Source organism: Emydura macquarii, unplaced genomic scaffold, assembly GCF_026122565.2.
Source record: "Emydura macquarii macquarii isolate MOO-44397 ecotype Brisbane River unplaced genomic scaffold, CSIRO-AGI_Emac_v2 contig_1119, whole genome shotgun sequence".
Classification (NCBI taxonomy): domain Eukaryota; kingdom Metazoa; phylum Chordata; order Testudines; family Chelidae; genus Emydura; species Emydura macquarii.
Genome location: NW_027131256.1, coordinates 7,385,519 through 7,411,605, shown reverse-complemented (window position 1 = coordinate 7,411,605; position 26,087 = coordinate 7,385,519). Strand labels below are relative to the sequence as shown.

At 42.0% G+C, this 26,087-nt stretch overlaps 1 protein-coding gene across 4 annotated transcripts in view; it reads right to left on the bottom strand.

The window, feature by feature from the left end:
• The window catches only part of ZBTB20 (zinc finger and BTB domain containing 20), a 577,566-nt gene that overhangs the window by 367,557 nt on the left and 183,922 nt on the right, over positions 1-26,087 (bottom strand). The window contains exon 5 of one of the 4 annotated variants that reach the window (XR_010919344.1): positions 14,426-16,361. The exons of the other annotated variants lie outside the window; for them this stretch is intronic. The gene's annotated coding sequence lies outside the window, so the exon portion shown is untranslated. Of the gene's footprint in view, positions 1-14,425; positions 16,362-26,087 lie in introns of those variants that run through there. 4 annotated transcript variants of the gene reach the window in all.

Genomic DNA, 26,087 nt, shown 5'->3' with positions numbered 1-26,087 from the left:
TCCCCCCTTTCTGCATGGACTGGGGAACAAGTGTTGATATAGGCACAGTGTCTTATCAGCAGAGATGAACTTCACTTGCTTAAACATGCATATTTTGATAGGGTTCCCTTCCAAATTTGTCTGAAAGAAAAGGGGCACCTGGTGCTTGTTATGTCCCTTCTAGGTTTTGTTTGTATTTTTCTCATTAGAAGCTCTTACCACACAGATTTGTTTTCAATTTGAAATTTATACTTATTTTCAGAAGTTGGAGAGACACTCTGAAGTCATGTCTGGTAAGAAAATGGATCTCTCTCAAAATGTCTCAATGCCTTTTTTTTTAAAAAATACCACAAAATCTTGCTCTTCCCCACTGAATTAGCTATTAGCATCTATCTGTCTAAGCTATAATAGCATAGTTATCACCCTGGTATCCACCACATCTGAGCATCCCTAACCACAACAAATAAGCAGCACTCAGAATACAGAGCAATTAAACTTTAGTAAAATGTAAGAGGTGGGGAAAAAGGTGTAATTACATAGGCATTATAGTTCAAATTCATCTCTGGTGTAACTTGGCTGATATCACTGGAGTTAAATGAGGGATGAATATGGCCCAGGCAACTAAAATCCAGTTGGCAAATCCTGAGGTCCTTATCCAGGTACATTCCTATTGAAGTCAATGAGCCAGTTGCTGATCTGTTACTTTGTAAGTCTAGGGTAATTCCACTAAAATCAATAGAGTGAACTCCAGATGTACGGTGGTGTGACTGAGATCAAATTCTGGTCCATTGGGAGTGTTGCTTGGATGAAGATAAGTATAAAAAAAGTAAGGCAATTAGGATTTCATGCAGAGAACTTGAAATTAGAAGCCATCTGAGAATGACTTGACCTCCACTCCTGCAACCTGTCCTGGAAGTCAGTGGGACTCAGCCTGGGCACGGAGCTCTACCCATGCAGAACAAGTTGCAAAGTTGCAGGACTCGGCCTTAGAGAACAAAGCTGAATGCTACCAGTACTAACAATGGGCATGAAATAAAACCCAGCTTCAAATATTGACGTTTTCCAAAATCTAGATCTGGATCTAAATTCTGCAGCCTAAACTCAACTCTAATCATCAATGAAGAATATCGCAAATATTAGCACCTATTCAGAGAGGGGTAATTTTGGAAGATTGCACAAAGTTTGCAATCTTGGGTTTTTATTCTCTTGGGTTACAGATGCCACAATTTACCAACTGTAGACAAATGTCTTGCTTAAAATAGCTCAACGTGTGCAGCGCAAAGGAATGGAGGAGGACTAGGTACCAGACAGACAAGGACAAGTGGTAGAGGGTTGGGGAGATGGTATGAAACTGCGCTTCCCGGCCTCAGGATGGGATCTAAGTGGCACATAGGCTTTTTGCTGGCTTTCTGCACAGACGTGGGGATCACGCTGACGGAGTTATGTGGATTCACATCTTATGCTGTCAAACTTCACTGCCCATGGAGCAGGGAAAAGTAGGAGTCTACCTCAAGCAAATGCTGGCAAGAAGATGGATGTTCTCAAAAAGTAGCATGGAGGTCCTATCTGTATTCCCCAAACTATACCAGATTTCCTAACAGACCTTAAGACCCCTGTGTGCTGGGAGGGAAACATCCCACTGTCCACTGTGCACAGTGGAAAACCCACCAACATATGTATTAGTTACTGGTGGTCATTACCACTGTGTCTGAGAGTCTCACAAACATCCATGGATTTATTTTCAGGACACCTGTGAAGTAGAGAAACATTATCACCTCCGTTTTACAGTTAGGGAGTGGAGGCAGAGAGCTATTCATTGGCTTGTCCAGGGTCATGCAGCCAAGAGACATAAAAAGAACTCAGATCTCCCAAGTCACAGTCCTGTGCCTTAAGTACAAAACCATTCTCCCTCCAGTTTCAATGCCATGGAGTTTTCTGTTCCGTATTTTCACAGAAGTGCATATCTGGGCCTAAATGATGATGTACAAAGCAATAAATTAATGCAATTTCAACTTCATGCTAATGCTGAAGTAACTCTGAAATAAGAATAATGACAACATGAATGTTACTTGTGACTTCAGCACACAGGGCTTGAAAGTCAGAGAAAAAAAAGACTTCCATGGAATGAAAACTTTTGATTTTACTTGGTGCTTTCACCAGAGGAAGGAGAGGCTTCAAAACATCTCTGTAAAGTTGGATATGCAAAGTTTGTTTGTTACGTTTTGTTTTCAAATAGATTAAAACCTCTCCCTGACTTAATTGCTCTTAACATTTGTATTGACCCCATTATTAACTTAATTAGAGCTAAGAAAAAATCAGCTTGACTTTTCTGACAGCAAAGTCAAGCCAACTGGAAAATTCACCTCCTACAAGAAATGTGAAAAAGGAAAACTCTGGTTAAAAACTGTGCATAGGGAAAATGTTTTCAAATGTAGCCCCAGCTCTATGGCAATAGAATCTTCTATTCTGCCTGCCCTACTACCTCTCCCCTGCTTTTTGCCAAAAAAATATTTGGATGACAATGTCTCAGGATTCAAATATAGTTTTGATTCCACATCCACAGAGAACACACACCCGCACAGGTGCACACAGAGTCAGGTTTCCTCTGTTATACTTGACAGACTGCGCTCATCTGCAGCAAGGTGAGTGAGTGATATTAAGTCAGAGGCCTGACAGTTATTCTTTTAAGATTTTTTGCCCTCATTAGTACCTTTTGACTGAGGCGCTCACGGCATTCAGCAAAGGTGGATAAGTATTATTTTACCCTTTTTACAGATGGGGACAATTGAGGAACATAAAGGAAAGCCCAGGATTACAAATCAACAGTTGGGAATAGAATTAAGACTCCCAGTTCCCTGCTCCCTGTTGTCCCAGTCCACTTTTGATTCCCAGTCTCCCATTCCCTGTCATCCTAGCCTTTAGCTCTGCCTCTCATTCCCCATCCTCCCCACCCTCTCCTGCCTCTCAGTCCCTTGTACTGTCACCCCAGTCCTCTCTAGATTCATAGTCCCCCACTCCCTGTTGTCCCAACCCTCTCCTGACTCCCAGTTCTCTGCTGCAAACACCAGGCAATGCTTCTTTTTTATCTTTTAATTTTAAGAGCTGGAATTCAGAGAGGTGGAATCTACTCTCTAGGGACATGGATTCCTAGGGCAAGCTAACAGCTGACTGCACCAAATATGTTCACTTCCTTTAAAGGGGACCTGAGAATAAACCTCCTTCCTCCTTTCACCTTCTTTTAGGCCTGGTCTACACTGCTGCCAGCAGTTGACAGGAGATACACAAGCTACGTAAAGTAGCTCCCGTCGACTTGCTTAGGTTGCCGTGCCATAGCGTCTTCACTGTGCTGCGTCGACTGGAGATGCCCTTGCTCCTTTCGAGGAGGTGGTTTAATCGTGTTGAATGGAGAGCAGTTCTGGGATCGATCTCCAAGTCGCCGGCAGTGTAGACATACCATTATTCACAATGCTTGGCACTGCAGTTTGAGGAATGTAAGGGTACATGCCCTTTAAGCATGGGTTTGAGGGAGTTTGGCAAAAGACGTATCCTAAGACACTATTGTACAGACAAACAAGAGAAAATAAACGAGGAGACAGATGATCTTTCATAACAAGTTTCCATTTTAGTTTTGGTTTAACTCAATCATGTTTTTCCAGTCATGGCTGTCTGGATTCTCTCTGGTCCCTTGGACAATGAGTTTTGTGGATTCTTGCATATACAAACTTTAGATTGTTTTCCAAATTCATTGCCAGCATCCTAGCACAACACAGTGTTGGGTGCCTAAGTGGTATTCTAACTCTGGAGGAATGGGAGATAAATGTGACTCTCTCTTTATATTTTCTTAAGGCCAAATCTGCGTCCCAGTGACATCAATTGGAGCTCTGCCATTTACTTCAATGGGACCAAGATTTAGACCTTAGGTTATTGTCATCGTTATCCTGGTTCTCTGAAAATTAAGGTGTTAGCTTTCTGAGCAGGTTAAGTTAGCTCTCCCACAGACAGAAGAAGGGTCAAATGAAAGAGCAACAGGATGGAAATAATCTTTAGAAAAGCCTGTATGTTTGTGTTGGTTTAAGTCTAAATGGGATGCATGGAGAGGGGGGAAGCTTTCATTTGATTGTGCTGAAGACAGAGTAAAAATAGAGAACATTTACCTGATATTTAGAGGAGGAATCACCCCACCCCAGAGTCAGACCCAGAGAAATTTGTATTAAAGACAAGGTGCAGTTGTAATAGCCAAATTTAAAGAAGAGGGATGGGATTGTCAAAGCACTCAACATTGGCCTAACTTTGCTTCACTGAAGTAATGGTAAAACTCCCATGGTCTTCAACAGGAGCAAAGTTAGATCAACTCTGAGTGTTTATAGAAATTCTGCCTGCAGTGATTTCTTTAGAGCGATGCCCTCTTCCGGCTCCTTCAGCTTTTCTCTATTTTGTTGTTGTTTGTTTGTTTTTTTGTTACTAGAACAGTATGGCTGATTGAAAGAAAACAGTTTGGGAATCTAAACATCTTATGGAGTTGCTCAGAGCTAGCAAGGGAAAGAAAGGCCAAGGAAGAACGATGCTTTTATGCCCTTCCTCCTCAAGTTCATGCTTTGAAAAGGCTTTAACATGCCAATATCTATTGTTTGGGTTTGGGTTACTGGACAGAGCTAGAAGAGGTCAGGCATTGAATGTAAGTGGTGCCAAGAACCCAGTCCTTGAATTCTCTGACTTTAGTACGTTTTGTGGGCACTCAGCATCTGTCAGAACCAGGAATACTTTGTCTTGCTATGAATGACAGAGAGCAACTCAGAAATCTCACCACACCCCAACTCCTGGACAGCAATTGCACCTCTCATCGAAGAGCCTGGGATTCGCCTCACTATTCTTGAACTCTCCCTTCCTAGTGAGCAATACAGTATCATGCTGTCAAATACTTGGCGTGTCACTGACTTTGTATTTCGTAGCACACCATGCTGGCAAATCACTTGGAAATGAGATCAACGCAAATACGTAAGCTGTACTGTCTACCATACACTCAGAATGAAGTTGGTGAGAAGAAGATGAGCAAATGCCATTACTGTACGTTTAATGGGAGCTACATGGTCAATAGCCCACGTTAGATTGCAAACTTAAACAGTGTATTATATTTATACTGCACCTTTCATTCTGAAAAAGCCCAAATGCTATTCATACACCCAGAACTACTAGAAATGCAACCACTTCTGGGGTAAAAGGCATCAGGTAGAGTGGTGAATGGAGCACAGCATACTGCACAACAGTGGGGTAGGGGAAAGTTTTGGCTGCATACTCCAAAGTAGACACCTCCTCTTCCCAAACTGCCCTAGTCTCTCTTATAGTGACAACCCCGAACTAACAAGACCTCACTTTTAGGGATTCATCTGGAAAACCATCACAGTAAATTGCATGAACTTCAATTTGCCCTTCACAGAGGTATGAAGAGCTGAATGGCTGTTGGGGTTTGGCCCTACACTACACAGAATCAAGGAGTTTCAATCTTGAAGCTTACACCACTAAATAATCCTTCAACAAACCTGTCCGGTGCAGTTTTTCTTTAAGTTAAGGGATAAATATTCAACATGATTTAGCCATTGTATCGATGCATTGAAAAATGCACTGTAATTCTCTAGCTGCCATAATTTACAACAATGAAGGGTGTATCATACACAAGACATTTTCTAGCTGATATTCAAATCCGTCTCTGCAGTACGCTCTCCTCCTCTGGAGTCGGGCCACAGAATGTAATGCAATGGAAAACAAAACAAACCAAAACCCTGCTGTGGAAACAGGACAAATCTAGTTTCACATCCCCTGCAGAGAGAGAAACAAGACGGAAGTAAAAGGCACCAAATGGAGCTCACAAAGCTTCAGTATGTCTCAGCCTCCACATTCTGGCAGAGACCACAACCTAAGATATCTGCTCCGCTTCAAGTGAGAACCATTCTCTCATTCTATTATGGGTACAAACTGTAGTGTCTATGAGCAAAATCCTCTTACCATAACAAGTCTTGATTAAAGGGAAATTGGGTGGGAGAGAAGGGGGGGGATAATGGAATTCTTTCCCTAAGGCCTCTTAACACCCACCCATCATCTCTGTGTTTGTTACTGCAGTATGGGGACTGTAGAAATATCCACATAATCCAACTTTCACAGGCTCTATATCCTGCATGTGTGTGTGGTGGAACTGCACCACCTCTCAGATCCTACATGTGTGTCCTATATCTTAACCAGATTTTAATCATGCTGAGTTCATTCCCTCTTGAGCAACATCTCCAGTTGCTCCTGCGCTACACTGAGTTGAGCTAGGTTTTTTGGTGATGGTACGTAAGTAGGCAAGAACTCAGCTTGACACTTTCAGATGCCAAGGTAAGTTGGTGGCACTGGCAGTTAGCTAGAGCATCTTGTGTGTGTAAAGTGAGCACATTTGTTTGGGAATCAGTGAGAAACAACACCAAAGCTCAATTTCTGAGCAGACTGCACTTTAACCAGGACTTTTGTCTGGAAATTAAAAAAGAAAAAAAAGCAGATGCAGGACATACAAGCAAATTAGTCATGCAGGAAGCCAGGTGTGCTATGTGTTTATTGCTAGATTTACTCCCTCAAAATGGGGTGGATTCTGTACGTGCTCAAACTCAGGAAAGATGTGCAGATGAAGGAAGGGGACGATATATCCCTGAGCACCTGGCATCTCTACTCTGCATCCTGGTCACTACCACTTGACCTTTAGTCACACCCATAATTTTACACCCGTAATGGAGAAGTAACTAGTTATCTGGGAAATGATGCCTAGGCACTCAGGTGTCTGTATGCAGAGCGTGAGAAGAACATGACCTGCTGCAAGGTGGCCCATCTCTGGCTGTCCAAATGCTTTTGCCCCAATGGACAAACCTGGGGTGACTAAAGTGTGCAAACATCACCGTTCTGCAGAGATCGTTGCAGGATGCAGATGGTTTAGTCCCCTTTGCAGGAGATTGTCCATCATCGGATATGCCACTCAAAGGCCCTCTGCATCCCACAGAGGCTGAGGGAGGATCTGGTGGCATGTTTGGATCCTTGTTTGTATTTGGTTTCTGGCAGCCTGTCTATTCCAGCTTAAGTTTCTGCAGCAAGAACATCTTAAAATGCCATACCACAGGATCCCCTCCTGTTAGTCTTTACTCCTTTATTTAATAAAAAGAAAAAAGAAAAAGACACCAAGTTCTGCAGTGATTTTTTTTGTTGTTAATTAATTCATTTGAGACAATTCCTTAAAATTTCATTTTAACAAATTTTTGTGTGGGTGCATTAATTACTTTAAAAGATGCTCACAACTGACACTTATTAAAAGCCTTTGTTAAAACACACACACACACACACACACACACACACACACACACACACACACACACAGAGTAAAAAACAACCTTCCAGCCTCCTCCCCACCTCCTCCCTTCTCCATTCTGAGCAGGTACCTGCTATCAACTGCTGGAGTGTGTTCACTCTGCACCTACAGCTATAATTATTTTGCTTTAATTTCACAAAACCTTTTGTTCCATTCCCACGAGCCCACCTGATCCTTATATTACACTCGCTCTATTAAAACACTCATGCAGAACAAAGCACGGTTGTACTGATTCATAAGTAACTACCCCCCCCTTTTCCTTTCATAGTAGGAACACACCACTGGCTGGGTTTTCATGACACTGTCCCTGGTTTCCAATGCTTGGTCCCAGTTTTGTTTCTTTGCTGTTGTTTTTACATGTTTAGTGCCTGATCTTGCTGTGGCGTTGCTGTTGTTTTGAAGAACCATTCTCAGACATTTTACATTCTGCTCTGTGACATTCACTACAAGAGATTCAGCGCAGAGAGTGCAGGGGAATTTATCTGAATTATAATCAGACTCCAGGATTCTTTTTTAGTTGTATAGTACACACACTAGGACTAGTCCTACATTTCTGTGTGCGAAGTAGAAGACTGTACTTTGGCAGACTTCTTTCATCCACATGGCATGTCTGCTACGGCAGGACACAGTGACAGTGTAGGCCAGGGTGCTCACCATTATCTGGACTTGGAGTGCATCATCCTCTGGGTTTTATTCAAGGAGAAGCACACTGACAACACTTAGGGTGGGATTTTTAAAAAGACCTAAAGGATTTAGGAGTCCAAATCCCTTTTGAAAATCTCTCACTTAATAAATAAATAAATAAATAAATTACAAGGAAAAAGATGCTTGTGAATTCTAGAAAGATAGGGAGAGGAGAGCTCATTACTGGAGGTGGGAGCATCATAAGTGTTTCCTCATCCATCTGCCTTGTAGAACGCAAACTTCTTTGGGCTGAGACAGACTGTACTTTGTGTCTCATACGGCATCAAACACATTGTCAGCACCAAGTAATGATCAAATAATAGTCAGCTAGAAGGGCAAGGGGTGGATGTGGGCAGAGAAAGTTTTGGCAACTGGGGAAAAGGGCTGGCTTCCTGTAGCTCAGCTTTGCAAGATATGGGGGGAGGAAGTGTCACGATGGCCTACTGAGTAAGGGAAGTACTAGATGTGTGTTGGGAGGTGGTGCTGGCAAAGGGAAGCCAACCAAAAAGAAGTAAGCGTGAGATGGTACGTGGGGAGGGAGATGAGGAAGAATCACACCATGTGGGATCCAGATGCTACATCACAATGTGCACATATATGGTAACATAATGCACAGTGCAGGGGATATAACAGGAAAAGGATCACAAGGAAGCACATGCAAGAGGGGAATATGCCAAAGAACAGGACAATGATGGCTACAGAGCATGCAAGTAAATGTTGCAATTTGCCAAAGAATAACCGTTCTACATATTTTATGAAGCATGTCAAATCTATCAGATTTTCTCATATGCAATCATCATACTACAGCAACAACCATTCTCTCAATCAATCCTCCATGCTGTTAACTCTTAGTAACGGCTGATTTGGGAAGGACTGAAGTTTACTTATATTTAAAAGTCCTGAACACTTTTCTCTATCTTCATTTGGTTGGGGGGGTAGGTTAAATCTGTTTTTAAATGATGGATTCCCTGAATAAAAATGACAGTTTTAAAATATATACACACATCCATGTGCACATAAACACTGTATGTTGGCTCTGCAAATTGGCAATGGAATAGTAACAGAACCATTCACCTCTTGGCTGCTCATTCAAATTCAGCCTAGGTGAGGTTTTACTATCTGATAGTCATTCTATGGCTTGTGTGAGATGACTTGTATGAATCTCAGTCCAGTTCCTATAGTTCAAGAGCCCACATCACAGAAATCACCACCACAATGATCATTAACTGGCTCCCTTGTATGCAATCTCAGTGGAGGTACCAAGGAGTGAATCTGCAACGGAGACTAAACTCTTGTCTCACTTTGGTATTTGACCACTCCAGGACAGAGGATGGCATGTGCGTATTTGTGCTCACACATGCAACTTTATAAGCAGGAAAAAGCCCAACAAATCCACTCTGTTCACATCACCAGGAGTTGCAGCATATACTAGAAATTTGATCCTCATAAGAGCAAACCACTCCGAATCTCCTTTGAAATCAACGGGTGCTATGAGTGCTCTGCATCTCTCAAGATCAGTCCTTTTGTGATTAAAGAACTGAGAGAGAGAGAGTGTAATAAACCAGAGGTTTCCCATTTTAATTACTGAGGAAGAGCTCTTTGGCTTTCTGCCTCTTTGCCCCTTAAAATCAAAGAACAGCAGGTATAGTGTTTCGGACTTTGGCCATTCTTTGGTACATTGTGCTGCCAGATAAGAGCAACAAATAAGACATTCCATTCTCTAGCGGATGTAAACCTGAGGATGACTATGTTGCACATTGGGAAGATTTTTACTGTATTAAGCATGTGATTGATTAACTGATGATTAGCAAATTTATTGCATTAAACAAACATCCCAGTTCATCCAAGAACACAGTGAAACTCAGGCAGTTTTCCCATGACTCCTGCTTTTTAGGGAGTATGAATCATTAGACTCTCTGCAGAATTAGATTCTCCAGTTTCTTTCTTTATGATATGTTTACTAACCTGAGGGGACTAAAGGTCTCAGTACCCGAGAGTAGTTTTAAGTTTTTCACCATCTGTCTGAAGTGCAGCCAATGCAAATTCCACCTTCAGATCTGCACTCCTGTGCCTCCCTGTTATGTTTCATTTCACACTTATTGTCTCTGTTCCTTAGAAACAGGAAAAATGCGCATCTGATCAACTTGCTGAAGTCATGTACATCATGTAACCTGAAATGGTTCCTTCAATAGGTGCTGCTTGGACATCCGCTTAGGTCTTCAAAATGAATGAAACTGGGAAATGGAACTGGCTGGAAATTGGTAAGTATGTTTTATGAATTTTTATTTTTGGGAAAAAATATTTTTATTGAAAAATTGTGAATGTTTTCAAAATTTTTGATAAAAAATAAAAACTTTGTTTCAGTTTTTTTCCCCGTTCCTTTTTCTAGTTTGTTTTTCCTCTCCCTCTCTCTCTGTCATCCCATTTTGTCAATGAAAAAAAGGGGGAAATGGAAAAAAACAAAACTTTAAAAAATTAGTTATTGTAATTTTTTTGTAAAAAATCATAACTTTTCAAAAACAGGAAAATTTCTGTCAAAAATATATCATTTTTTTTAAAAGGACATTTTAAAAAGGCCATCCTGTGATCCTTATGGGCATACCTTGGACTGAGGTCCTGAATAATAAATGATCTGCAAAAAGTATGGATGAGCCCAAACCCAAATGTTACATCTGAATTTCTTCTTTTTTCTGGAAATACTGGAGTCCCGATCTGGATTCAAACTAATCTCTAGCATCAAGTCAAGAGGGCTCAGCTTAATTAAAAGATTCCATCATTTAAGTATTTTTAAAAGTTGGGGATTCTACTCCAAAAAATGCTAACAGAGGCCCAGGAAAGTGTATGAAAATTCTGCACATAGCAAGACAGCTTTTCCAAAGAAACTGGATGAACCTAATTCAATCTGATAAACTGACCGAAATAAAGAAACTGCGTCCCATAGAACTCCCGAGACCTGGAAAGAACACTCTTTCCATGAGGTAAAACCAAGTGCCTGACAGCAAGGGATGGTGATTTAACTCAAGGGCCAAAAGGTTGGTGGCCTTTGCTCAGTGACTGAGGATCAGAAATCCATAGAATCTCTTCTAAGGCCTGGTCTACACCGCCACTGGTGGTCGACGAAATGTAGCTTGCATATCTCCCATCGACGTAATATGGGGTCTTCATGGCGATGCATTGACAAGGGACACCCTCCCATCAACGCAACCTTACTCCTTTTGGAGCGGTTGATTACCAGCGTCAACCAGAGAGGCCATCTGGGATCCTGTAGAACCGCTCAATTGACCCAGCTGCATCGATTGCCATGGAGCCTGTAGTGTAGACATACCCTGAGATTGGGGGGCAACAGGAATGAGGTACCAACTATTAAGGGGAAGTTGCATCTCTATGATAGAAAATGATTAGCATACAATCTTTGAATTTATAAGACAAAGATGGCTTGGCCCAGTACAGATAGGAGCTGCTGCTATGATCTTCCTCCTTGAAGAGAAGGACTGGCTGTAATGAAAACAAAGGGCTTTCCTTACTGAAGATGTTCAACAGGCAAACTTGCAGTTCTCTTTAGCTCTATAAATCCAAGCTTGGATTAAACAGTCAGGGAAGAGACTGCTGACTACAGTTATAAAGTTTGTATCTGAACTTTCCCTAAATCTGTGAAAGAGAGAGGCCAAATTACAGCAGGATCTGTTGGATTAGGGACCACCACAAGGGTATGTTGGGATTTGCCATGAGCACTGGGAGCCAGAAGTATCACAGATAACTTTGACTTCTTGTGTGGAGGGCCTTTGGTAGGAATGAATCTGGAACCCATTTTGTCTTACTCCGGCTCTGCATGGCAGTACGGATCCAGGTTTTGATTTTAATTCCTACTACAAAGACTTGAAGAAGAGCTCTGTGTAAGATCAGAGGCTTGTCTCTTACCAACAGAAGTTGGTCTAGTAAAAGATATTACCTTACCCACTTTGTCTCTCTAATACCCTGGAACCAACACAGACACAACACCATTGCATAGTACAAAGCTATCATTTCATGTTTGTAAGCAACCTTTACAGTCTCCTTTATCCCCCCAAAATAATTCAGAATCAGGTTATCATCATGTAGATAAAATTAATAACAGCTGGTCCATACACCATGCTGAGACTCCATTTGCCAAGTCAGAAGATGCTCTTACTTAGTGTGAACAGTCAGGACTTCTCCAAGATGAGCTGTTTAATGATGAGTATGACAATATAGCAATGAAGAATTAGGAATGTGAAGTCAGTCCCTTTTGAATAATGTTTCAGATGAAAACAGACAGTGTCCAAACTAAAGACAGCTTTATTACAGCTTCCCTAGATTTGGGGGTGGTTTGGAATCTGAACCCACACCAGGTACTGAATGTTAGAATTGACTGAAAATGTAGTAATTATCTTCCCAGTCTCCCTAGGAAGTGGTAGAAGCCCATTTTAACAACTAAAATTAGACTGGAAAGTATAGTGTAGGGCAGTGCTTCTCAATCTTTTAAGTAGCAAGTACCCCCTAACTTCTGAAAATTTTAATAAGTACCCCAACACTCAATTTTCCACTCTGAGAAATACAATCTTTTTCCCCTTTACTGCTGGACGACTATTTCTCGTAAAGCAGGAGAGTTCTGAGTTCTGCAATACTGTGTGGCTGTGACAGATCACTGCTGTTTCTCCCCTCCTTCCTCCTCCCCTTCCTCCATATAGGAGCAAAGGTCAATGCCAGCCAATCACTATGGCCTGATGGCGGGGTCACGTGGTGTTCTCCTCACACAGGCGGGAACTTGTGAGGTCTGAGCAGGCAGTAGTGGCCCACCAGAGTTGCTAGCAGCTCTCCCCATGGCTATCCTTAGGGGGGTACAGGCTTGGGGAAAATCACACTGTGTGGGCCTCTCTGAACATTTTTATACTGGTGAAATCTGGGGCTGTCATAGTTCTCAGTTTCACTGCTCAGCTAGAGAGTGAAATTGACAAGTAAGCCTGAGGGTACAGCCCGGTTCCAGGACTTGGCAAGCTGCTGGGCTCTCCGCCTGACTTTCTGGGCACCGGGCTTTGAGCCGGGGAGGGTAGCTGCCACCTGGGCAAGTTGCAGGCAGCTGCCGCCTGGCTGCCAGCCCAGGAGGTAGGCGACTGCCACCTGCTCTGAGCTGGGGCGGAGGTGGCTTCCATGCTGGTTGGGACCCGGGGATGTCTGCTGCCTGCTGTCTGCCCATCTTCAAGGCAGGGCACGGGAGGCTGTCTCTCGGCTCAGAGCCAGGGAATGGGTGGCAGCCACCCAGCTGCGAGCCCAGCTCGCAAGGTGCAGGAGGTTGCCGCCAGGCTCCCACATGGGAGCTGGGACTGGGTGGGATGCGGGCTGCTGCTGCCTCGCTTCCCAAAAAGCCAGCGGCTGCCGCCCAAGGCAGCAGCTGCCGCCTGGCATCCCAAGAAGCTGGCGGCTGCTGTCTAGCCTCCATCTAGGAGGTGGGACCAGGAGGAAGCTGGCGGCTGCTGCCCGACTCTCCCAGAAACCGGTGGTCTCCCTTCACTAGGTTTTTCACCACATACCCCCTGCCTGTGTCTCGGGTACCCCCAAGGGTACGCGTACCACAGGTTAAGAAACTATGGTGTAGGGAGCAACCATGTTCTGGAGAGTTTATTTATTTACTAGTTTCGAGATTACCCACTGAGACAATATCTGACAATATTTATCACAATGAAATACCTATGTCCAGTAATTACTGTCCACAACATAGACAGTTCTGTGCCATTTCCCCCTGTCAGTCAAAACAAAGACTTAGTTTGCTATTGAATTGCACTGGGTCAACAAAAAGCCAGGTGGCCCCCTAAATGTTTCCACGTTAGACCCAAAGAAGGGGTAGAGAGAATTATATGTGACCATTATGTGTATACATGGAACCTAGATACAAGAATGGAAGGTACATTAGAAATTGAGCAGAGGTGTATCTTGCATTGTCTTGTAAAGAGCATAAGATTTGGCTGTTGTGGGACCACAAGGAGTAAATTCCAGAGCTGAAGACCCTCCACCCTTTCTGTCTGCAGGAGTTTAAACCTGAGGCAACCAATCCGTCTTCCTAGGTGATCTAATAGGCCTTTTCTCCTTCTGACTGCTCTGATTCACTATGTATATAGATTTGCCATGCACTTCTACTTACACATTTTTCTGGCTCATCACTCAAGGTGATTCTATTTTAATAGAGATTTAAGATGAGCCAAACCAAAAGGTATTTTCTTATTTTTGGTCCTGCAGCAAGAGCTACATTCAACAGTTACTGTGTCTGCATGTGTACATACCTATTTCCCATAAAATACCCCCTCCCCTCCCCAACACACACACACACACACACACACACACACACACACACACACTCACACCTCGACAACATCACTGGGTTTGTGGATATGATGTATGAAGCAGAAAAAAAGAAAAACAATTTATTTTCCTCTGTACCAGTACAGATCTACAGGGCAGAGAAGAGCAAAATCTTGTTTGGACTGGTAAATTGAACAAACATAACACAGGAGCCACAGAGGAAGCAATTATATGCAACACCAATTCCTGTAATTTTTATTAAGTTAGGCTTGGGTTAGAATTTTTTGTTTGTTTTCTTTTTCCTGTTTCTGCCCTCTTCTACCCAATCAAAGACACATTATAACCCAGAGTGGTTAACAAACAGGTTTCTGGGAATGATTTGTGGATTAATTTTATACCCCATATTGGAAATGAATTAAAAAAAAATGCCTCAGCTTTACAAGAGTGGGAAGAAATGCAGGACCCAATCCTTCAAGTATACAGGCAGACAAAATTCTCACTGTAGTTAGTGAGGGCTTTTCTCACAGAAACACAACACCCCCATGTCTCCTTAACACATCTCCACCGTCTCCCCTTTAGCTCCATCAAATTGGTGCTGGAATTTTGTTTTTAAATACACACCAGTTGAGCAGACATTAGGCTAGTAAATTGAGATTTTGAATTGTTCAGAATATGCTTTGTTTATTTCACTAAACTTAATCAAATACCGACCGTGGACCAAATCCTGAACATCCAGAATCCTCAGTGCATGAAGAGGGTTTGCAGACCTGCCCTCCATAGAAATACCAGAGCAGAGCTGATATGGGGCCCGGACTACATCCACTCTAGAAAGAGACGTTTTTCCACTGGTTTCAATGGGAGTAAGAGCAGAGCCACAATGCTAGTACAGGACTAGTGTGTTTAAAATGCAGATAGAATTCACTAGTGCCTCTTCACCTCCTGAGAAGAGAGGATTGTTTTGCTAAAAAGATTAAATCAGGCAAGGTGTTTCAGCTTCAGGGATGGATGGGTGGATCTCAGGTTTTGGGCAGACAGCCAAACCTTATCCCTACTGTGAGGTTGGAAGTCAGCTGATGGTGTCAGTCAGTGTGATGCTTGTACACTGTCTCAGCCTCTTCTAACTGGCATCTAGGTTCTTGATGTACTTGGTGAATGTGCGTGACAAGGTCGGCAACACTGAGCGCTAGTGAAAGAAAGACTGTTCAGTGCCACCTCAGAGCCCTGGCCCACCCTACGCAATGTCCCATCTTCAGCTGTGTCCATTCCTGATGATTCAGAGGAAGGAGATAAAAACCTCCAAGAAAACAGTGGGGAAAAATACTCATGCTTGATCCATGCCCATGGCCAGCTGAAGCCCTGAAGTGTGAGCTTTAGGAACACAGGACATAAACCAGAAGTGAGCCTCAGGATTGTTGAACCCTGCTCCCTACCATCACAAACAACTCCATCATACAATCACACACATACATTTTTCCAGCTCTCTCTTAAAGCTAATTCAATTATGTGCCCCCACAACTTCTATTGGGAAGCTTTTCCAGAGCTTCACCCCTCTGATTATTAGAAACCTACTTCTAATTTCCAGCCTAAATTTGTTCATGGCCTGTTTATACCCACTTGTTCTTCAGCAAGCATTGTCCTTTAGCTTCAATAGCACTACATCCTCCCTGGTATTTACTCCTCTGATGTATTTATAGAGATCAAGCATATCTCCTCTCAGCCTTCTTTTGGCAAGACTAAATTAGCCAAGCTTTTCCAGTCTTCTCTCATAAGATAGGGTGTTCAGGGGAATGGAGGGGCTAAGAGCTCTTCTCTCTCCCCTGGGTAAAAACACGCATACAGTGACCTATACATCAATGTTTTCTAGTTAAATAAAAGGGCAAATATAATTGTGCCAAAAAGTGTTTCTTTTGAAATCTATAAAAGGACATCAAATATTTATCTTCACCCTGTAGATTCCTTTCCTCTACGTCAACTCAGGAAACGCCTGCATTTCTTCCTTTACCTTGAGGTTGACAACACAAGAGAAAGTACAGTCAGTACCCTAGGTCCAGTGGCATTGGAGTTGAGTTCAAGAAGTGAGAACAAGTAAGAGTGTCATGAACTGAAATACCACAGTGAATAACGTACCGTACACACATTTAAAACACTTCAGTGGAGCAGCCTATTACAAAAGCTTAAGAAAATGCTTTTGGTGAAATCTTGCTCCTGGAAGGCAAATGCAAAACTCCCATTGACATCAGTGGGGCCAAGATTTCACCCTTTATTCTTTATATATAAAATAAAGGGCCAGATGATAGTGGATAGTGCCTTCAGGTTACAGCAAGCAGGGTTATGGGAGACATTATGGCTGCATAACCTCTATGGATACAGTGGAGAACTAGCTGAGTTACACCACCTGCTACAGTTGTCATGAACTCCTTCAACACTGCCCTCATGCTGCTAGCTGGTGCATGTGGAAGGAAGAGGGGAAAGCAACAGAGTCATTGCCACATCCCAAATCCATCCAGACATGCTCCTTTTGTGGGTGCCGTGCTCGCAGCAGCACTGACAGGACTCTCTGCGGCCACAAGATATGGTTACAGTATTTGTGCTTTCTGCCATCTGATTAGGTACAGCTGATTAGGTACAGGGAGAAGCAAGGAGCAGGTATGCCCTTCACACTTCCTATCCCCAAGCAGGGACAGCCATAATTTGGGCCAAAGAACTGGTGCAGCATCAAATAAGGATACTTATACTGCTACTTATACTAGATTTTCTCTAAAAGATTTCTGTCCTGGGCATAACGAGGCTTAAATGATATCTACAATATATGATATTCTAATCAGTATTGCAAAGAAAAAGTAAAAGATTTCCAAAAAATTAAAATGTGTCTAAAATATAATTATTCATCATCATCATCACATAGAAAGCTGTTGCCATGCGAGTCTAACAAGGTAGGGTCATAGGAAATATGTCTCACCATTGGAATGTACGGGAAATCTGAGACCGTCTGAGTTGCTGAAAGGTAAATTCTTCAAGAGAATTTTTAAAATGTTTTAGCCGCTGTTGTATTAACAAAAAAGTATAATTTACCTTACAGCATTGAAATTCTCTCAGACACTGCTGACTGCAATGGTGAGAATGTCTTTTTCTGTATCTTAATCTACTCACTGGCAAAAGATCCAGTCCAATGAAATATCTGCAGAACGTCAGCTCTCACTGAGAGACACCAGCATCATTTCATTAATGGAGATATTGAAAGAGTGACAAGTGGCTCTAAACATGACTTTGAGATGAATAAGCCACATGATACTGATCCGGATCTTGGTTTCAAATCTTCCCCTTCCCCACCAATTTTCATATCTGGGGTTTCATTAGGCACATTATAATAAGAGTCAATCATGAAATTTGGATCCACGTTCAGATTCTGAACCCCCCTAAAGTTAAGGGAGTGTCTGGACACAAGGATTTTGTTCAGGCCCACTCATAACACACATACTTGTATATAATTATATTATTTTTGGGAAGTTCTATGACCTATGTTACACAGGAGGTCAGATTAGATGATCACAATAGCATCTTCTGGCCTTCAAATCTATCAATCAACTATACTGTTGCGTGTCTGAGTTAATTACAACTCAAGATTGTTGAATAATAGGCTCAGATGGAATTATTTAATCAAAGATTAAGAGTCAGAGATTAGTACAGCACTATACAGCATACAGAAAAAATAAATATATTACCACCCTTTGATGATGATGATGATGATGATAAAAAGCTGGCTCTGTCTCTCTCCTTCATTGTTAACTGGAGTGCCGTGGCAGATTCCATACCCAACTAAATCCCCGTACCAGTGTCATCATATAGGGTTTCCAAACAAAGAAAACCTCTTTGCCAAAAGAAACATGTTTTGATGTCATTTCTATACATTCTCAGTTTACCTGATTTATGTGTGAAGGCATGATTATTTACAACTGAGAGGACTAACAAGATAATATATTATATATTTCTTCCCCCATCTGGAGTTCTATGAACATGACTTCCTGAATAGGGTTACGTATCTGTGAAGGACCAGTTTTCTGGGCCTTAGAATTGAACATACTCTGCTAATATCCTGAAGATTCTAAAGAATAGTTAATTATATAAATGAATCAAATATACAAAACGAAAAGTACTAAAAGGGTTAATATTTACTGCCAGATACTAACAATATCATATCTGTTATACCTTATAGTCTTACACAGTAGTCATGGTCATCTTATTGCAGAAAGAATTATTCCGAGTTCGTCCAAAGAGGCATATACCCCAGACTGGGCAGGAAAACATTCAGGTGAAATGACTGGTATCCTAAGGAAACTGATTATTTACTAGATATCTAAGGTATTATTAACCACTGAAGTTTTCCTTTAAAGCTTTCCCACATCTGGTATCAGCACACACACTTGTGGAACCTGTAACGTGAAAAAACCACCACTCGAGTGAAAGGGATTGTGCAACAATGTCACTTGCAAATGTCTCATGACATGAGTGCAACAGATCCCAAGGGTAGATTTAACTGCACAGGATGTTTTCAAAGCCATGGAAAGAACAGGCAGGAGAAACCTCTAAGCTTTACATCAATTTGTCAACAGTGACAGTCTGTCAGCCTTAAAGCTCCATGTGCCATGAAGAATTTCAAGGTAAATTCTAGAAACACTGAGTTCCTGCCCAAAAAAACCCAAACTTTCTTCCTGCAGGACAGATAAAATTATAAGGATTTATAACTTTATATGCATGTAACTCGAATGACAGCTGTGGTAGATACATAATGAAAACAGTCTAATCTATTGGCTCATGAATCTTAATTGCCCCTATTCAAGGCCCTGACTGTCCTCTGACTGGCTGAGTTTCATGCTTCAACTCCTGCCACTGCTGCCAGGCTGGAAGAACAAGGAGAAGGAAAGGATGAGAAGCAAGGGGGCATGACCTCTTTCTGCGCAGGAGGTGGGTGGGCCAATCCAGGTCCCTCACGTCTCCACGGGCTGATGCGCATGTTGCCCCTTGGAAGGTAGTTTCTCCCTGGCCTCACGAGCTCTGGGGATACCTCTAGAGCCAGAGGAGCCTGAAGTCTGTGAGTGATTCTGAGAGGTCACAGGAGCAGGGGCATGAGAAGAAGAGGGAGCAGCCCAGCTGTCTGTGTCCTGCCAAGTCCATCCACCCAGAGCATGTCCCTGGCAGGGGATGCTCAGGGGCTGGAGAGCAGTGGGGTGCCCAGCCAAGATAGGGTCGCGGACCCAGGGTACCATGGATATATGTTTCTTAGAAAGAGGGGGGCATGCTTGGAATAAGAATCTCCAAATAGGTGCACAGCAAAAATAATAATAATAACAATAATAATAGTTTGGGAACTTTTGCATTAATCTAGTCTGTAGGCAGGAATGGTCTAATTCCAAACAGGTTCCAGATTCTCCCAGACGTCAGCTTTCTGTCAAAAATGCTTCAGGCTTCATTCCTCCTTCCCCCTCTAAGACGATCCCTTTTCCCAGCTTATTTTCCTTCTGCCCACCTAACTTGAACTCTTTTTCTTCCCCATGCACAAGTCCTTGACTCTTCTCTAGAACCCACTCCAGCAGGCAGCTGTTTGTCTTCAATCAGCTGTTCTCTGTGCTGCCCCCTGCTATTCTGTATTATTTTTCACTTAGGTCCTCTGGGAAGTTGGGTCCCAGAACCCAAGCGTCCAAGGCTCACTTCCTAATCTACCCCTGGCAGGAGTGCGGGGATGACACACACTGAGCAGTGACAGTTCACATGAAGACAAGCCCATTCCACAGACATACTGCAGCCTCAACTCCCACATGGAAAGCACAGCACAACAGTAGCAGGAGGAGGAATTCCTCAAAAGCTCCACAGGAGGTGACAATTAGCATTCTTTTAGAGAAACAATATGAGTGAGAACAAAAGACTGTATTCTTGGTAAATAAGATTCCCCCCCTCCTCCTCCCCAGCCACCAGAAGCTACGCTAAGCAAATAATGAAAGTGGGAGTGCATGCTAGAGCTTCTAAGAAAACTGGACTAAATGGGAAACTGATCTTCTTCCATTTCTATCTTTCCGAAGGCCACATGGAAGCCACCTGCCCCGATTGTACTAGCAGGTCTTCCATTCAGGGCTCGATCCTTCACCTTTATTCTCATGAATGGTTCCAGTGAAGCTTACACAAATGAGCCAGAGCTGCAGGATCATGACCTAAGAGGGCTCATTTTCAGCAAATGTTTGCAGTAATTTGGCACACATTTCCCATCCTTGCTGCTGGGAAATGCATGCCTAATTCCCTGAAAATGTGCTGTTGCTTTGCTAAGAGTCACAGGACTCTTGATTACTTCTTGCCAGTCTTAAAGAGATTAGATAAGCTTCTTCCATCTTATAAAAGGCTTTCATTATTCAAAATTTCCATGAGAACAGTATGTGGAACTGGAATGAGATTCTTAAGAATATGTTATAGGCCTCCTTTAAAAAAAAACAACTGCCAAGGAAACCAATTGGTTCAAAAGATTTGTTAATGCAGTTTCTGATTCAGGGATGCCTTCAATATTACTGACACTGAAAACATCTTGCAAAGCCAGACCCTGTTCCAAAGGCCTTTAACAGCACACAGCCATCTGCCAAGTGCTTTCCTTTTCCAAAAGTGCTTCCCCGCTGCCACCTCCAGCAGGCTCAGTGATAGGCAGAGCTGCAGAAGCAACAGGTTAGGAGGAAGAAGTTGCTCCATTTAAATGGAGGATATGGGGAGTTCTGGGATGATGATGGATACCGCACAAGGTACTCTGGGAGCAGACTTCTGTTATTAGAAAATATAGCACTTCTTAAAGACATATTCAATGAGAACATTTCCTATCAGAGCTCAGAAGACTAGGCAGAGTGTGTGTCTACTGCTGAACTCTCCAGAAGACTCTTAGAAAAAGGGAGAGGGCAACATTCTGATCCTCCTTACACCAGTGCACATTACTGATATCAATGGATTTACATTGGTGTAACTGAGATAAAACTCTGTCCCAGAGATTATATTGTCTGAGGATGGGTGATGGTAATGGAAGTGATACAGACAAAGAGGACCAGATTGTGTACTAGGATGAGTCAGAGGAACACCAGTTACACTAGTGGAAGATCCTTGCCCAGAAGAATCATAAATCTCAGATATCTGAGATTTTGAAATTTCCAGGGATTTATTTAACTATCTCCAGTCTATTCTGCCAAATGCTGACAACAGTGCAAATCCAGAATAATCACAGTGCTTTCAGTGGATTCACTCCTGATTCACACTGGTGTAGCTGCAGAATTTGGCTCTGTGTGTTGAAAAGAAATATATTTATAGCAAGGACTGGCAAAAGCCAGCATGTTTGTGTCAACTCTTTACTTTTTGTAACTTCTTATTTAACGACATCTCTGGCTATAGATTAACTTTCCTTGCTCAATGTTCTTTAGTCTTTCATCTCCCTTGAAGTGAGACTAGCAAAAGCTTTGATAAGTGGAGTGAAAGATTGTCTCGTTTCACCTAGCCTCTTTAAGTGTTGAAATGCTACAGTATTTTATAACTTATTAAAGCAATATTGCTCAAAGAATCAATGCTGAAATCCCTACACCTTCTAAAATGACTGAATCACAACCAATAACCCTATGCCTAATAGAGCAACTGTACATTAGAGAGCTATTTTCCTCTCTTTACCTAATGTATCAAACACGCCACAAAAACAAAAGCTGCATCCTTCGAATATACTTTGTATACTACACTTTTGTACACTGTACACTTTTGTACACTTAAAGTACAGCCTTAGAAAGGAACACCAGATATCTAAAACAAAAAATGCATAATGGACATAAATAACATTTGGCCCTAATTTCTATTTCAGGCGACTTGTAGATGGACTGATTAAAGCCAACCTGAGAACAAACAAAAATATCTACTGGATTACCAGCGTTCCAAGATTTTTGTACCCAAAATGGTCTCACTATTGTTCTTTTGAGGATGTTTAGATGGAGATTCAAAGCCAACAAAGAGCCAATTGTGAAGTTGCATAATCTCCTGAGAAATTAGCTTTTTGTGGAGAAGAATTACCATAAACCCAGCTGCATATTTATTCTTCTGATCACCCACTGTATTCGCACCTTTAAATTGTGACCATGTCCCATGTCAGAAAACCTAAAACAAGGTGATTTTTAAGGAACAAACAAGTAACTTGGATTTTCTCATTTCATCTGAAATTTAAGGACCAGATATTCCAGTGATGTAAATAAATGTTACTCCACTGACTTCAATGAAAGTGGGCAGATTAACATCATCTACAAATCTGGACCCGAATGTCTAAAACCATCCCCATCTTTGTCTCAAAAACTGCAGTAAGAAGTTGTCAGCACCCTGAAGAGTGCTGGCCCTTTACCTTCAAGGGCCTTGCTGCCAATATAAATGACTAAGGATAAAATTTTCAAAAGTGCTTACGTGAGTGAGCATAAATCCCATTTTCCAAAGTGACATACACTTAGGAGCCTATATTGAAATCCGATGGCACTTGGACCCCTAAGTCACTTAAACACTTTTAAAAACTATACCCTAGGTCAGATGATACAACAAAACAGATTTCTGCTTTCTCAGCCAATCCAACAGTGGGGACAAATTCTGCCTTGATTTACATCTGTACCATCACATTAACTCTCCTGGGGTTACACGAGTAAAAATCAGGGTAGAATTTATCCCCTGGAGTTTCTGGATTGATGCCTCATTGTAGAAGAAGGCAAAATTAATTCCCTTTGCAAGTGCTAATACAATTCTTCAGTGACAGTTTAGCCCAAGACACTGAGTTCTGTTTATGGCAGGCAGAATCTCAAACAATCTCATTCTTACATTTGTATACAAATGTCTTCTCCAGCAGACCTCTTTCTACCTCAATTTTTCTGCACCAAAAAGAGCTTAGCTTGCCATCTTTCTACGAGCAGTGTTGGAGCTAATGGGAGGAATAGGAGTTAGGGAACTGTTAGGGAAAACAAAACACGTCTCAGGCATGCAACTCTGGTTCAAACAGTAAGTTACAATAGTGGTAAGCAGATGCCCATGTCCCCCAAGTGCTATAATGTTCAATGCACTGTAAAGGAGAACTTGAAGGAGACATTAGGATGGACTGTTTGTTGCTTCAAAATATTCCCTTCTTTTAAAAGCACTCCTCTGATGGAAGAGGCCCTTCTTAGCCCTGACATTCTGACGCTACACATGCAGCATGCACTCTGGGATGCCTGCATTCTATGTCACATTGGCTTGGGCTCTGCCAGTTCGTTTCCATATGCCTGAAAGCTCAGTTGAACTAATGAAAATTCAAACTGTCTTCTGTCTGTTTCATACATCATCAGCAAACATAATTAGTAGACAAAATGAATTTGTTCTTTGTAATTTGGAGGCTATGCAAATGTCTCTGCTATTCAGTGCAAAAGAGGGGATAAAGTTTGGTAAGCAAGGTTAATTCAGCATGGAGGAAAGTATGGAGACAGACAAACAAAGAAATAATGTTTGCAATAAAATACTCGACAGTGAGGAGAGTGATATGGGAAGTACTTTTGTAAATTACAGTTGGCCTTGATACCTTTGAGTGATGGAACAAAACAAAGGCACACATGAGCTATGAAAGATCATCTCGATGAGTGACTCTCTCTCCATCCCAGGTGTTCCGTGCACACAAGGTGTTTGTTAATAATAACAATGGTTAGCACTTCCAAGAGCTTCACAAACACTAACTAAATAATGTTCACATAGGTATGTCAGTATTATCTGCACTTTAAAATGGATAAAAGTGAGGCCCAGATAGGTTAAGTGACCTGCTGAAGGCCACGCAGGATAAGAATGCAGGTCTCTTGACCATTAATCCTGTACTCAGACCACTAAGCCACATGAGCTGAAATTTTTCAATGCAGCACATATACTAAAAAGTTATTTACTGTATGCAATTCTTATAAGACTTAGACAAGGGCAGCGTGGTTAAATCCGTAGACACTGCTTTGAAAATTTATCACACCCCCATATATGTTTTTTAGTTCATATGTACGGTGTCTCTCCTTTGTGCAAACATCGTACTCCCAGTATTGTTCTTGCCAATGGAAAGCAAATACTCACCTGGAGCGGAGATTACCTCTCTTAGTCCTTCTGGGTGCTAAATTGGAAATTAAGTATGTAAGTAACCCCATTGACTTCAGTGGAACTACTCATCTGCATAAAGTTAAGTATAAACTTAAATACATTGCTGGATTGGGCCCAGAGTGCGCCACACATTGCAGGATCAAGCCCACAGTTGTTTCCGATGAATATCATATCTGCACTACCTTTAGAAAGCCCCTTTTTCAGGGAACTGTCAGACAGATCCTCAGCTGCAGAAATGGGCATAAACTCCATGGAAGTCAATAGAATAGATGATTTGCACCATTTGAGGGGCTGGTCCACAATCTGAACAATCAGCTGATGTAGAGACATAGCCTGGGAGTGATCTGTCTACCCTCCAAATTAAAAAAAAAAAAAGTTTTAAGAAAGGTAGTTCTCCACTTATAGGAAAGCCATATACTGAGATTAATCTCATTCCAGATTTCAGAAACCAGCAGCCACTGTCCACGGTGAACCTCAGTAAGAAACAAATGAACACTTCAAAGCATTTTTTCTTCTATGGCTAAACTGCATGCATTATAATTGTTTTGTGTTACGGCCTACCTGGACACTCAAATGTAACGGCAATATCCAGATTTCATTGTTATGATTTGCATGTCCAACCAGAAAAGTCCCTCCACTGTACTCATCACAACATAAGAACCATTAAGCGCTAATATCCTACTGTATTCCAGAGGTGGGGCTATATACCTCAGAATCTGGGAGGCTACAGAATCTGGGAGCATTTAGGAGTTTACAGGCAGGATACTTTTAAAAAACGAATGACGGAAGTCAACTGGAGATAAGAAAATGTATGCCATAAAACAGAGGTCCAGCTAAGGTTTGATAGAGCAAAAGGAAGGATGGAATTGTGCTGAACAAAGAAGGCTGGGGAGTCAGGATACTGTTCCTATTCCCAGCTCTAGCACCGATTCACTGTGTGACCTTGAGCAGTTCATTTAACCTTTGTGCCTCAGTTTCCCCATCAATAAAATGGAGATGCTAATGTTCTGTTTCTGCAGGTCTGTTACACATGTACATTTAAAATTGTTTTTCTCAACCACTGAGTCCCTGATCTGGATACCAAGTGATACAGCCCTCCCCAGCTGGCAGCCATTCATCATGGCCATATACTGGTACCTAGTACTCTGCCTTACTAATCCATCTAGGACCCAGTGACCATCTGTATCCCAAAGAACCAGATTTAATTTCCTCCTATATCTATTAAATTTTGGTAAGAAAATGTCTAATGCATTCCAAGCAAAATTCTACTGATTATTATTTTATAATACATAGAGAATTACAACTATAGAGAGAAACATATAGAGAATTAGATTCTCTCTTTATATAGAGAGAGATCAGAGTCAGTGGTCAGACATTCCAAAGTCTTTCCCCCCAACCTCTCCACTCTGCCCCCCACAAAATGTTACGATCATTGATACACCTAAATCCACTAGCACCTTTAACCTAGGTTATAGACTCAGAGTTACAGTGATGACCATGGTGGCCAGAGACACTGCTCATAGTAGAAAGATAAGAACAACGAGCAGAAAATTTTAAACACAATTCACTGGCCACAGTCTGCAGTTAATGCTCA